Source organism: Leptonychotes weddellii, chromosome 6 (assembly GCF_054177405.1).
Source record: "Leptonychotes weddellii isolate Sample4059 chromosome 6, ASM5417740v2, whole genome shotgun sequence".
Taxonomy (NCBI): domain Eukaryota; kingdom Metazoa; phylum Chordata; class Mammalia; order Carnivora; family Phocidae; genus Leptonychotes; species Leptonychotes weddellii.
The window spans coordinates 58738545-58752323 of NC_138374.1; the positions used below are offsets into that span (position 1 = coordinate 58738545).

At 43.2% G+C, this 13779-nt stretch overlaps 1 pseudogene; it reads left to right on the top strand.

Annotated features, from left to right (window-relative positions):
• The first annotated feature begins 8092 nt into the window (after positions 1–8092).
• On the top strand, positions 8093–8738 carry LOC102733163 (cytochrome c oxidase subunit 4 isoform 1, mitochondrial pseudogene; annotated as a pseudogene).
• The last annotated feature ends 5041 nt before the right edge of the window (positions 8739–13779 follow it).

Here is a 13779-nt window from a genome sequence, read left to right on the forward strand (position 1 = left end):
GAGACTAGAAAACCTTACTTTAAAAAAAAAAAAAAAAAGATTTTATTTATCTAGGGCGCCTGGGTGGCTCAGTCATTAAGCGTCTGCCTTCGGCTCAGGTCATGATCCCAGGGTCCTGGGATCGAGCCTCCCATCCTGCTCCCTGCTCGGCGGGAAGCCTGCTTCTCCCTCTCCCACTCCCGCTGCTTGTGTTCCTGCTCTCGCTACCTGTCTCTGTCAAATAAATAGATAAATAGTCTTTTTTTAAAAAAAAAGATTTTATTTATCCATTTGAGAGAGGGAATGAGAGACCACAAGCAGGGGGAGTGGCAGGCAGAGGGAAAGGGAGAAGCAAGCTTCCCGCCGAGCAGGGAGCCCAATTGGGGACTTGATCCCAGGACCCTGGGATCATGAGCTGAGCGAAGGCAGACGCTCAACCGACTGAGCCGCCCAGACGCCCCTAAAAAACCCCACTTTAAAGAAACTGCAGGCAATAGGCACTCTTAGCTGCCCAAAATGATACTTGGTTATTGGAACTGCAGCTTGACATATTTTTTCCAGTCACCACTTTAATCTCTCATAGCACATTAACCAAAAACCACTGAACAAAGAGCATTTGAGAGAAAGAATAGCTGACTTTAAATGCGGAGAGAGAAAAACTTGGGGGTAGGAGAGGAGCGTGGGCACTCACCAGGCACTTGTGTAGAGCATGGCCATTCACAGTCTCCACTGAAAGTCGCTACCGGTTCAGTACCAACTGCGACAGTGTGGAAATGACTCTCCCAAGGTTAGAAGTAATCTAACTCTAGTTCTCAGGGCAGTCCTCACCAACTCAAAAGAAATTAGATAAATCCCATCTGGGAAATTGCACCTGAAGGCTGCTTTCTGCAAGTCTCTGGGAGAAGGTTCAGGAAGCCCAGCAATGGGGATCACACCAGCTGCATATATCTCACCAGGGCTAGGAGGGTGAGGAGGAGGGGCAACGTCCAGATTTTGACTCCCACGCAGTCCCACCTGTGTGCTTGACTAACGAGTGAGGGCAGGCATACATCAATGACCAGGATGGCCTTCTTGTCTTGCATGAAAACCAAGAGTCATGTTGTAGTTCTGTAACTCTGCCCCAAGGCACAGGTCTTAATTTTTTATTTTGGCAAAACTTCAGTCTATTGCCATAGACTCTTGTTGGCTCTTTCTAGCCACAGCTTAAAGAGATACACATGAGGTCTCCTTAACTGGATTCACTTGGGATAATTTAACCTTAAAGAGGAAGCAAATGAGTAACAGGTTTAGTTTTTGTTTTTAAATAATATGCAGTCACCAAGAAAGAACTGTAATTCAATTTAATCCCATTAATTACCTGGAGGGCTTGTTAAAAGTAAGATTTATCCAGAACCCTCAGGTTCTTATATGGTCTGGCAAATCCATTTATCTAGAGATGCAAAAACCATGTCTTCACTCAGAGAAATAATTGCCAAAGTGTGGTATGTGGGGCTTTGGCACTTAGTGGGAGAGGTTCTAGTGATAGCCCCTGGCCTCACACAGAGACAGGGTTTTATTCAGTCTGTATGAGATGAGCACTGCTGGTTGAGCTGCCACTGATGTAAACATTTTTTTTTTAAAGATTTTATTTATTTATTTGACAGAGAGGGACACGGTGAGAGAGGGAACACAAGCAGGGGGAGTGGGGGAGGGAGAAGCAGGCTCCCCGCTGAGCAGGGAGCCCGATGCGGGGCTCGAACCCAGGACCCTGGGATCATGACCTGAGCCGAAGGCAGACGCTTAACCGACTGAGCCACCCAGGCGTCCCCGATGTAAACATTTCTTGGTCATTTGTAGGCTATGTATACAATCCGAGTTGGTTTATAGAAAACAAAAAGACCAACAATTAATTTATATCTGTGGGATATAAATGTAAATAAGAAGATGGTTTAAATCTGTCCTTCCCAAGGACAGCAGCCCCCCCATTGGTGCCTGGCTTCCAATGGCTGGAGGATCTGCTGCTTGTGTCTTGGGCCATGTGGGTGGGTGTTAAAGAGCCCATGTGGTACGATGCTCATTTCCTGCATTTGAGGCAAACAGCAGGCGGACTGCCTTCCGACTGTCTTAACAGGCAAAACCACTACAAATTCCAAAATTGGGTGGGCAGTGTAAATCCATGAGAAGAGTGGAAGGGCACTGAAGGAGAAATAAGCACTTCCTATATGATGATGATGCGATGATGACAACACTCTAATGGTAGAGTATTGGAGATTATTAAATAAATGCATTTCTATTTGCAGTTAACTCTAGCTCCTAGTTGACTTATAACTCATATCAAGAGCCATGTAGTGTCTTTATCACCTAAAGATTTTACCTTTCTGTCATTCAAGTTGAGCAAGGAGGTTGAGCGGTATAAATGCAGTCCCCGTAGGAAAGAGGATGAAGGAGAAAGCCTGTCCTGATCAGTACCTAGAAATCATGGGTAAGGGTGGGGAGGGGAAGTAAGCTATTTGCCATGTGAACTGACTGGTCTGGGAGCAAAGGATTATTACATAGGTTTGAATAAAAAGCCAGAATCAAAGGAGTTTTTGACACACTCCCCATTTGGAATCTTGGAATGAGACCTCCATGCAAAGCACTCTGCCTACCTCTGGCAAAGGGTTGTGATGGATGGGCTGAACGAAAGTAGAAGAAAAGACAGTGCTCCTTGTTCCCTACAGTGTGTGCCTGGTGTGCAAAGAATACGGAAAGATGGGACACCGGTGGCTTAGTTGGTTTAGTATCTGCCTTCGGCTCGGGTCATGATCCCAGGGTCCTGAGATCGAGTCCCACATCGGGCTCCCTGCTCAGCAGGGAGCCTGCTTCTCCTTCTGCCCCTTCCCTCTGCTGGTGCTCTCTCACTCTCTCTCAAATAAATAAATAAAATCTTTAAAAAAAGGAACACTAGGAGTATCTTTTGTTCTAATGTTTGGTCTTTGACCCCATACCTAACACAGGGCTCGTAAATCCCTTGGAATTTAATGGGTGAATGTCTTTTGTTCTGAGGTGACTCTTGATGGGCTCTTGAATGAGTTGCTTGTCACCAGAAAGACCAAGCCATGATAAGAAGCTTGGAATTTTCATTCCCACCCTCCTTTCTCTAGGGAGGGGAAAAGGTCTGAAAATGGAGTTAATGATCAATCATGCCTACCTGAGGAAGCCTCCATAAAAATCCCCAAAGCATGGGGTGTGAAGAGTTTCCAAGCTGATAAGTGCATGCAGGTGCTGGAGGAATGGCTGGCCAGAGAGGGCACGGAAACGCCACGGCTCCTTCCCACATGCCTTGCCCTACATGTCCCTCTCCATCTGGATGTCCATCTGCATCCTTTATCATATCCTTTTATAATAAACTGGTAACCAGTACATAAAGTGTTTTCCTGAGTTTTGTGAGCCACTCTAGCAAATTAATTGAACCCAAGGAAGGGGTTGTGAGAACTTCTGATTTAGAGCGGATGGGTCAAGTCCCGGTGACAACCTGAGCTTGCAAGTGGCCTGTGAGGTAGGGTCAGGACAGTTGCGGGGTTGAGCCCTTAACCTGTAAGATCGGATGCTACCTCCAGGTGGATAGTGCCCGAACTAGTTAAATTATAGGACATCCAGGTGGTGTTGCGGAGAACTGCTTGGTGAAGGAAAACTCCCACACAGCTGTGTCAGAGGTGTTGTGAGTGAGACAGCGCCCTGAGAGGAAAAGACAAGCATAGGACAAAGACAGGTTTTCTTTATACCATCTTTGGGGAAAATATGATAAGGGAAGGGGGCAAAAGCTCCATGATGAAGACAGATTTTTGACTGGCTAAATACTTCCTTGGAAGTCTTTTAAAACCAGAAGAAGGTAACATGGTCTCTTTCACCCCCCAAAGCAGCCCTCTGCTATCTAGCAGTGGGTTATGAGAAAGATCTCCTACAGGAAGTAAAAAAGCTACATTTTCTTTGCACATCTAGGTGCAATGTATAAATCACTGTATAGTAAGTACTATTATTACCCCCCTGTTTTACAGTTGAAGAAACTGAGGCACAGAAAGATTAAGTAACTTTCTCAAAGTCAGTGATAGGGTGAGGATTTAAACTCAAGCACTCAAGATGTAGAACCCATACTCTTTTTTTTTTAAAGATTTTATTTATTTATTCATGAGAGACAGAAACAGAGGGAGAAGCAGGCTCCCAAGGAGCAGGAAGCCCGATGCGGGACTCGATCCCAGGACCCTGGGATCATGACCTGAGCCGAAGGCAGATGCTTAACGACTGAGCCACCCAGGTGCCCCGTTTAATTAAAATTTTTATAAGATTATGGCTTCACTTTACAAGTAGAAAAATACAGTGAGGCTTGTATTAATCAGGAGAGAATTGGCTTCACTACAATAATAAATCTCAAAAACTCAGTGGCTTAACACATGCAATTTTCTTTTCTGCTGCAGATCTGGCAGCTTCCTTTTGAATCCTAACTCAGCAATTGGATCTACTTCTAGCTTATAGCTCCACTACTTCAACCCTTGGTTTCTAGGGTCATTAGAGGTAAGGCATAAAGGAGAATGAAGAATTTACACCTGCTATTAAATGCCTCCATTGGCCAAGAACCAGTCACATGACCCCACTTAAACTATAAGGGGTGGGAAGTGTAGTCTATCATGTGCCCCAGAAGGAAAGAACTGGACATAGGCAAACATAAGTAATCTCTATCATTATGTGATTTCCATTGTAAGAACTTAATAAAAGAGCATAGCCTCCAGAGTCAGGCTGCCTGGGTTCCTATCCCAGCTTAGGCACTCACTGACGATGTGACTTTGAGCAAGTTATTCAACCTCATTGTGCCTATTTCCTCATCTGTCCAATGAGGAAAACAATATTGCTGTGCAGGTTAGATGAGGTTGTATGTTGACAAGCACAGTAAATCGTTCACAGAGATGACTAATATAACTCCTCCTATCCTTGTATGCCTGCCCATTTACACTGTGATTTTTCCTCTCCCCCCATAAAAGCATACAGTTAATCACCCTACCCTTGGATCTGGGTTTTACCTGTAAATTGCTTTGATCGATAGAATGTCATGGAAGTGATATGTGGGATTTCTAAGCCTAGAATTCAATGAGCCTTGCAGCTTCTGCTCTTACTTCTTGGAATTCTGTCCTGAAACCTCCGTGTGAAGAAGTCTGGCCTGGCTACTGGAGGATAAGAGGTCAGTGAAGGAGAGACAAGATGTCCCAGTGGAGGGCCCTTAGACCAAGCAGCTAACAATGACCACTCATTGCCAGACATAGGAGAAGGGACAACAAGTTAGGCTATCAGATCTGCCAGATAATTTGCAGCCATATGCATAACCACAGGCAAGAAAGCAGAAAAACCATTCAACTGAGTCCAGCCCAAATTGCTGACTCACAGAATCATGAGTAAATAAAATGGTTGTTGTTTTAAGCTCCTAAGTTTAACACAGTGTCTGTCTTAGCTTCATCACACTGCTTAACACAGTGCCTGGCACATAAGTACTTAATAAATGTCAAGTGGTGTCATCACTTCTTCATCTAATTTAAAGCTCATAATATTTATAAAAGGCAGCAGAGATTTCTAATCTCATTTCATAGGTGAGGAAAAGAAGGCTCAGAGGTGGTAGATAGTTTATCTGATATCACAGAGTCCTTAAGGAGTCACCTGAGCATTTAAGACTTGACCTTGTAAATCCTTCTCCAGTGAAGGCCTGTTCTCCACAAATAAATCCTTTCATGAATAGGAATAGGAACCACAGTGGAATATTTGCTCTTACAGTTTTTAAATTACTAATTTCTCAGCAAAATGGATAATCAAGCTCCCAGTGCTCAAGTATTTCTTTTTTTTTTTTTAAGATTTTATTTATTCATTTGAGAGAGAGCAAAAGCCAGGGAGGAGTGGGGGCAGAGGGAGAGGCAGAGCAGGGACCCCGACACAGGGCTCACTACCAGGACCCTGGGATCATGACCCGAGCTGAAGGCAGACACTTAACTGACTGAGCCACCCAGGTGCCCCCCAAGTATTTCTTGTTAATGACCTTTAGTACCTGCAGCATCAGGTTGAACTTCAGAGAAAAGTAAGTTATTATTATTTTTTTTAATGGCAAAGAAACTGGTTTTTTTGGAGAAGATGTGAAAAAGATGATCTCTTTGAAATCAGAAATGAGATTTGCAGGGTATCCATCAGCAGTGATCAAAATTCCCTGAAAATGAGCTCTACCACTTTAGTGATAGACCCCACTGACCTGTTCCAATGTCCACTAGTTCCCCACAAATTCCTGCAAGCATATTTTTGATCATGTATATATCTCCGTGATTTTTAAAGATTTTTGCTTTCTTCTAGGTGAAGGATGAGTTCTATTCCATTGAGCCAACAGAGATCTATTTCTTCTGCATGTAAATATTTCTAATCCTTCTACCTCTGACAAAGTAGACCGGCAAATATAGCTAATTCATCTCTTCCTTTCATTCCCTCATAAACAATTCATCAGGAAGTCCTGTGAACTTTACCTTCCAACTCTACCCCAAGTACAACACTCCTCGCCATCTCTGCTATTACAGCCCCTACTCTAAGATATCAATGTCTTTACCTTGAACTAGTGGTAGCCTCTAACGTCTTCTGCTCTCTCTAGAACAGAACTTTTTGCAATGATGGAAACGTTCTGTGCCTACACTTCCAGTGGAAATATTCTATGCCTACATTTCCAATATGGCTGCCACTAACCACAGGTAGTTATTTGAAATGTGTCTGCTGTAACTTGGTAACTAAATTTTAGTTAATTTTAATTGATTTAACTTTGAATAGCCACATAAGGCTAGTGGCTACCATACTGGACAATACAGATAAAGGGCATGAATTCTAATTATGTAATTTGGGGCGCCCGGGTGGCTCAGTCATTGAGCGTCTGCCTTCGGCTCAGGTCATGATCCCAGGGTCCTGGGATCAAGCCCCACATTGGGCTCCCTCCTCAGTGGGAAGCCTGCTTCTCCCTCTCCCACTCCCCCTGCTTGTGTTCCTGCTCTCGCTATCTCTCTCTCTCTGTCAAATAAATAAATAAAATCTTAAAATAATAATAATAATTATGTAATTTGCCTGTTTAAAATCCTCCACTGCAATTAAGATAAAATACAAAGTTCCTGCCTGGCCCACAAGGTCCCTCATGGTCTGGTCCTACCTACTTTCTTCCCCTAGCTCAGTACACTCCAGCCATAAGGACCTTCTTCATGTCTCTTGAACACATCAAGTTCACTCTCTCTGACATTTGTTCTTCCTTCTTCAGTGGATCCTCACATAATTGACTCCTTCTTCTCATTCAGGTATCTGCTCAAAAGTTATTTCTTCAGAGAACTTTCTCTAGCTATCAACCCTAAAGTCTGCCCTAAATCCTAGTCTATTCAACACATTACAAATCAGACGTTTATAACATTTATCATAAACTGAAACAATCTCACATGTATATTTATTTCCACATATTTGTTTCTAGTTTTGATTGTGTCCTCCATCAGAAAAAAAAGGCCATTAATGCAAAGACTTGGCTTATTTATCACCATCCTAGTGTCTTGATGAATGAGGGAATCTGGGCTCTTGAGGTGAGAGCCCAATGGCAATACCAGTGGCCCAGTGTTTCTTTGACTATTACATGTTGAGGGGATTACATGTTGTTTTTCCTATGACTTAGCACTTACTGAGTGCAGGCAACATGTCCTAAAAGAGAATGAACCAGGCCTTGGCAGATGGGCTTAGACTTACTCTGGGAAGGTATGAGAGCTGCAGAAATCATTTAGCCTTTCTTTCTCTTCCCCATAAGATTCTGACCATTTCTTCTTACTAGTGGCCAAAGACCTCTGGTGAGAATGAAGTCACGAAGAGTCTTCCACATTCTCTCATCTCTCTGACCACAGTGAATGTGAATGAAAGATCCAGAAAGAATTTTCAAAAGCTTGCTGCTCGGTCACCAACCTTTGGGAGAAGCTGTGGATTGACTGCTGCCTGCGCTGAGGTCTCCAGAAACTGCGGCGGCTTTCCAGGCGAGCTCCTGTTGCTGGTAATGAGACACGGCTGACCCTCACAGCTGCATTTTAGCCCCAAACCCGGCACTGACTCACGCGGAAGCTCTCTGATTTCCTGAAGGATCTTCCACAGGGACATTCCACACTTCCCAAATCTTTCCTGATCTAAGAAAACCAAACTAGGGCACAGAGGGCCCAGAGGGCAGTTGCGGCGGAATGGTGGCTACCAGTGTTTAGCCTAATTGGCAAGCGAGCAGTTTCCATCTCAGTGTGTGTTCAAGCGCATGGAAGTGTCATGAAGAGTGAAGACTATGCTCTCCCGAGTGACGACGACCGGGGTGACTATCCCCTGCCCGATGTGGTCCCCGCCAAGAACCTCTCTGCCACCCAGAAGGCCTTGAAAGAGAAGAAGGCTCCCTGGAGCAGCCTCTCCATTGAGGAGAAAGTTGAATTGTACCGCATCCAGTTCAATGAGAGCTTTGCTGAAAGGAACAGGAACACGAATGAGTGGAAGATGGTTGTGGGCACCACCATGTTCTTCATCGGCTTCACTGCTCTCATTCTGAATTGGGAGAAGCACTCCGTGTACAGCCCTGTCCTGCACACCTTTGAAGAGGGTGAGTGGCCAAGCACACCAAGAGGATACTCAACGCGAAGGTCAACCCGATTCAGGGCTTCTCAGCCAAGTGGGACCATGACAAGAACGAGTGGAAGAAATAGGAGCCTGCCACTCACCGATCTGAGCCTCACCTTGTTCTGCCCCCTCCACACAGCTCAGCATCTTCACTGGAAACTGTTGCGTTGCAGCACCAGTGCTAATAAGCGAGCAGTCTATGTGGAGAAAAACAAACCCAGACTAAAGATGAAGCCAAATAAAGCCTAGGGATTTGGAATTTTGGTCATGTTCTTTCATGTGTCAGTAACTATAAGGCAGGTTCGCACCGAGTGGCCATAACGTGGTTAAATAGCAAAATTCCGGACTACTTCCATAGTCAGTGAGAAATGTCTGAGAGCGTTTCATAGAATCAGGACTTGTGTGCAGAGAGGAAAATATTTCAAGTCAATGATTCATTCATTCATTCATCAACTCCTTCATTCATTCATTTCCTGCAATAAAGATTTAGGAAGCTCCTGCTATGTGTCAATGACTCTGCAGAGGTGTGGGGAAACAGAGACAAATGCTATGTAGCCAGTGGTTTTTGACCTGAGACAATTCTCCACCACCTTTCTGATAAGAGACCAGCCCTTCCCCAGCATGACAGCATTGGCCAACTGCAACGCTCCATTCCCCCAGCCTTAGTGACTCTCCTTTCAGGAATTTTCATCTGGGACTAATAGCAAAGACTGCCATTTGCCTGTGGGGACACCATCCTGAAAACCTAGTACCATCATAGCCAAACAATCCATCGTGTGAAGGAACCGTGTCTGCAGTAGGAGTGAAGGAAGCCACTACACAGCCTGAAGCAGAGTGAGGGGTAATGGAAGAGAAGAAACGAGAAGAGGAAGGAGAGGAAGGAGGAGAGGGAGAGAGTAAGGGCAGTAAGAGTAAGACCACTTGGTATTATTTTCTGCCTGGATCCAGTCATGCCAGATACCAGCACCATCCCTCCCTTTTAACAAATCAATTTCATAATCCTGAGATAATATATATTGCCCTCCTCCCACGCTTATTTTTTCTTTTTTTTTGTACAATGATTTCAGTTACCTGCCAACTGAGAGAATTTAGATGAAATCAGGGAATTTGAGGAGGTCACTTTAGTAGCACAGCAATCATATTTATAACCACAAGACAAATGTGATATAGGCATAAATACAATATACAGTCGTGGCAGAAAAGGGAGAAGGATCAACTCCACCTCGATGGTTCCTAGCCCAGAGGCCAGGGCTTGGTTTCTTTTGGGGAGCATGTTGCCTTGTACTCAGTAAATGCTAAGTCATTGAAAAAACATCATGCAGTTGCCTTGTCACTCAAGAAAGGCTTTGTGACACTGAAGTTAAGTCTGGAAGAGCATAAATCTGCCAAAGCTAAGAAACTGGGGAAGATGCAAATGGAATGGTATTAGAAAAAATAGACCTTAAAAAGAGAGAGAGAGAGAGAGAGAAGAAAAAAAATAGATCTTAAAAAAAAAGAGAAAAAAGAAAAAAAAATAGACCAATGATTCACTAGATGTGGTACCCTTGGTATGGCAGGTTAGAGACATCCACAAATTCTTTGCCACTCCTCTAGTGAGAGGTGGGATCTAATTCCTCTACCGTGGACTGACCTTAGTGACTTGCCTGATCAATAAAATGCTGTAGAAATTATATTCTGGGATTCCTAGATCATAAGCAGTTGTTTTATGCCACTAAGTTTTGAGATGTTTTGTTACATAGCAATACATAACCAAACAACATAACCAAAACAATTGGCATAAGAAGAGAGTGGTTTTCGTATTAAAGGTAAGGTTACAAAAATTGGCAGATCCTGGAGGGACATGTAAAGAGCTTGGATTTGGGGGCGCCTGGGTGGCTCAGTCGGTTAAGTGTCTGCCTTCGGCTCAGGTCATGATCCCAGGGTCCTGGGATCGAGCCCCACATCAGGCTCCCTGCTCTGCAGAGAGCCTGCTTCTCCCTCTGCCTGAAACTCCCCTTGCTTGTGCTCTCTCTCTGTCAAATAAACAAATAAAATCTTTTTTAAAAAAAAGAGCTTGGATTTTATCTTATAAGATTTGAAGATCCATTAAATACTTGCAGTCTAGGATAATCATTCCAATGATATTATGGAGACTGGATTGGAAGGGAACCAATCTAGAATTAGGGATAGAAACCAGGTGTAGGTAACTGCAGGAATCTAGGCATGAGATGTGAGGACCTGCCCTAAGATAACAGCAAGGGGGACTGAGAGGAAGGATCAGTTACATGACATGATGGAGGCAGAAATGAGACACTGATTGAATGAGAAACATAAAGAAGAGAGGTAAATATCAAGGCTTGGATGACTGAAGTGGACTTTACCAGATTAGAAACTATATGAGGATGAAATGATTTGGACAAGAGTGATTAAGAGTTCAGTTTTTGACACAATGAACTAGGGGAAATCTGAATGGAGATATCTACTAAACACTTAGCTCACAGCTGCAGTTAAATGATTATTCATATCTTTTGTTTAGCATCTGTCTTTCCCCGCTAGATTTTAAGCAGAGACTATTTTTGTCTTATTGACCATTAAACACCTAGCACCTGACAGTGTGTCTAGAACACAGCCAACCTTCAATGAGTATTTGTTGAATTAACAAATGAATGAAATGATGTCTAGCAGGGGACTCTACCACAGTAGTTCTCAGCTTCAGATAAATATAGGAATTATCTGGATAGCTTTCAAAGCCACTGATGGCTGGATCCCCCTACCCTTCCCCCAGAGATTCTGATTAAATTGGTTTTGGTTGCAGCCTTGGCATTAGGACTTTTTAGAATCCCTAGCTGATTTTGATGAACAGTAAATACTGGGTGTGTGAATCTGGACATGATCTGCATATAAACAGCTATGACCTTAAAGTTGTTCCTGTCCCAACAAAAAGCTAAAGTGGACTATCAAACTCTTTCCAATATAAAATTACTTCCCATAAGTTCTGTCCACAAAACAGAGCAGAGGAGCAAAAAGAGGAGCCCTCAACAAGGGTATGTACAACCAGCATTTTGCCAGTAAAGGAACTAAACCTCCTTAAGTTTTAAAGTTACATGGAATTAGGCAGTAGATAATTAAAAACAGCATTAGCCAGACTCATAGAAAACTATAGAAATATGGTTTTGGACTCAAACAAAACCATCAAGAAAGTGAAAGAGAACCCACAGCCTGGGAGAAAATATTTGCAGAACTATATCTGATAAGGAACTTGTATCCAGAATATGTAAAGAAATCTTATAACTCAGTATTAACACAAATAACCTAATTTTAAAATAGGCAAACAGTTTTAACTATCATCTGTATGGTAATGACTTCTTCATTTGTATCTGCAGTCCAGATCTTTCTTTTGAGCTCTAGCCTCATACGTCCAGCTTTGCAGGGCATCTCCGTTAGGATGGCTTACAGGACAACAAACCCCAAAGATCCAAAACTGAATTCATTATTGGCCCCCACCCAACTGTCCAGCTCATAACCTTGAGTGTTATCTTCTGTGCCTGCCCTTCTCTCATATTCTGTATCTAATCAGTGACTGAGTCCTACTCGGTTACTCTTAAAAAGATCCAGTTCTATCTAACACCACTGCCTCTGTGCAAAAGTTCACCTTTTGTTTTCCCTTTTCACCTGGTAAACTTCTACTGGTTGATCTTTAAGGTTCGGCTCAGTCACCATGTCTTCATGAAAGCCTTTCTTGATGTTCCCACCCTCACCCCATGAGACTGAGGTGGTGTCTCTTCTCTGTGTTTCTAGAAAATCTGTTATCCTTTATAGCACTCTTCATACCCTGGTTATCTTTTTATCAGTCTCCTCCACTAGACTAAAAATTCCCTGAAGACAGAGAATGTGTTTTGTTCATTGTGGGCCTCCATTACACATAGCACCCCAGGCCTGGTACAAAGTCATTGTTGAACTCAGCTTGAAGGGAGACTAGAAATAAAGCCCACATTAGTACATGTGAGAGCTCATGTATGAAAGTTTACTCAAGTGTGTTCCATGAAATACTATTACCTTGGAGGTAAGGGGAAATTAAGTGCTATGGTCAAATAAATATGGGGAAAAACATTGTATCTTCATTTTAAATATTATTGAAGGGGTATCTGGATGGTTCAGTAAGCCTCTAACTCTTGATCTCAGCTCAGGTCTTGAACTGAGGTTTCTGAGTTCAAGCCCCACATTGGACTCCCCTGTGTGGAGCCTACTTTAAAAAAAAAAAAGGATTATTGAAAATTCACAATGTTTTCTAACATATCAAATTCTATGAGAAGTCTTGCAATACAGAAGTCCTTTTAAAATTTTGCTATCTTGTTCCCCAAGTAGATTGAACATGGGATCATTTGTTAATATCCTGTGGAATGAATGGCCTACAGATTTCTTTTAGGGTGGCAGATCAGTATATCTCACCCTTCTTTTGGAGAAGCTATTCCCTTCCTCCTACATTGGGATCAGCAAATTTTTTCTGCAGTGGGTCAGATAATAAGTATTTATACTTTTTTTTTTTAAAGATTTTATTTATTTATTTGAGAGAGAGAGAATGAGAGAGAGCACATGAGAGGGGGGAGGGGCAGAGGGAGAAGCAGACTCCCTGCCGAGCAGGGAGCCCGATGTGGGACTCGATCCTGGGACTCCAGGATCATGACCTGAGCCGAAGGCAGTTGCTCAACCAACTGAGCCACCCAGGCACCCTATACTTTTTTTTAAAGAGGAAGGGAAAGGTAGGGAGAGAGAGAGAGAGAATCTTAAGCAGGCTCCATGCCTAGTGTAGAGCCCAATGCAGGGCTCAATCTCACAACCCTGAGGTCATGAGGAGCCAAAATCAAGAGTTGGATGCTCAACCGACTGAGACACCCAGGAGCCCCAGTATTTATACTTTTCTAACCACATACATCTCTGTTACATATTCTTCTTTGCTAGTACCCTACCCTACCCCCAACTTTTTAAAAAATACAAAAATCCTTCTCTGCTCAATGTGTGCACAAAAAAAAAAATCAGGTGCCAGGGGGCCATAATTGCCAACATCTGCCCTGGATCTACATGGTTATTATCTGGGCTACCACCCTCTTGGCCACAGCTTGTTTCCTCTAAGGGTGGCTAAATAAACCAAACTGGGAAAATTAAAATCTCTTCCCTAGGAAA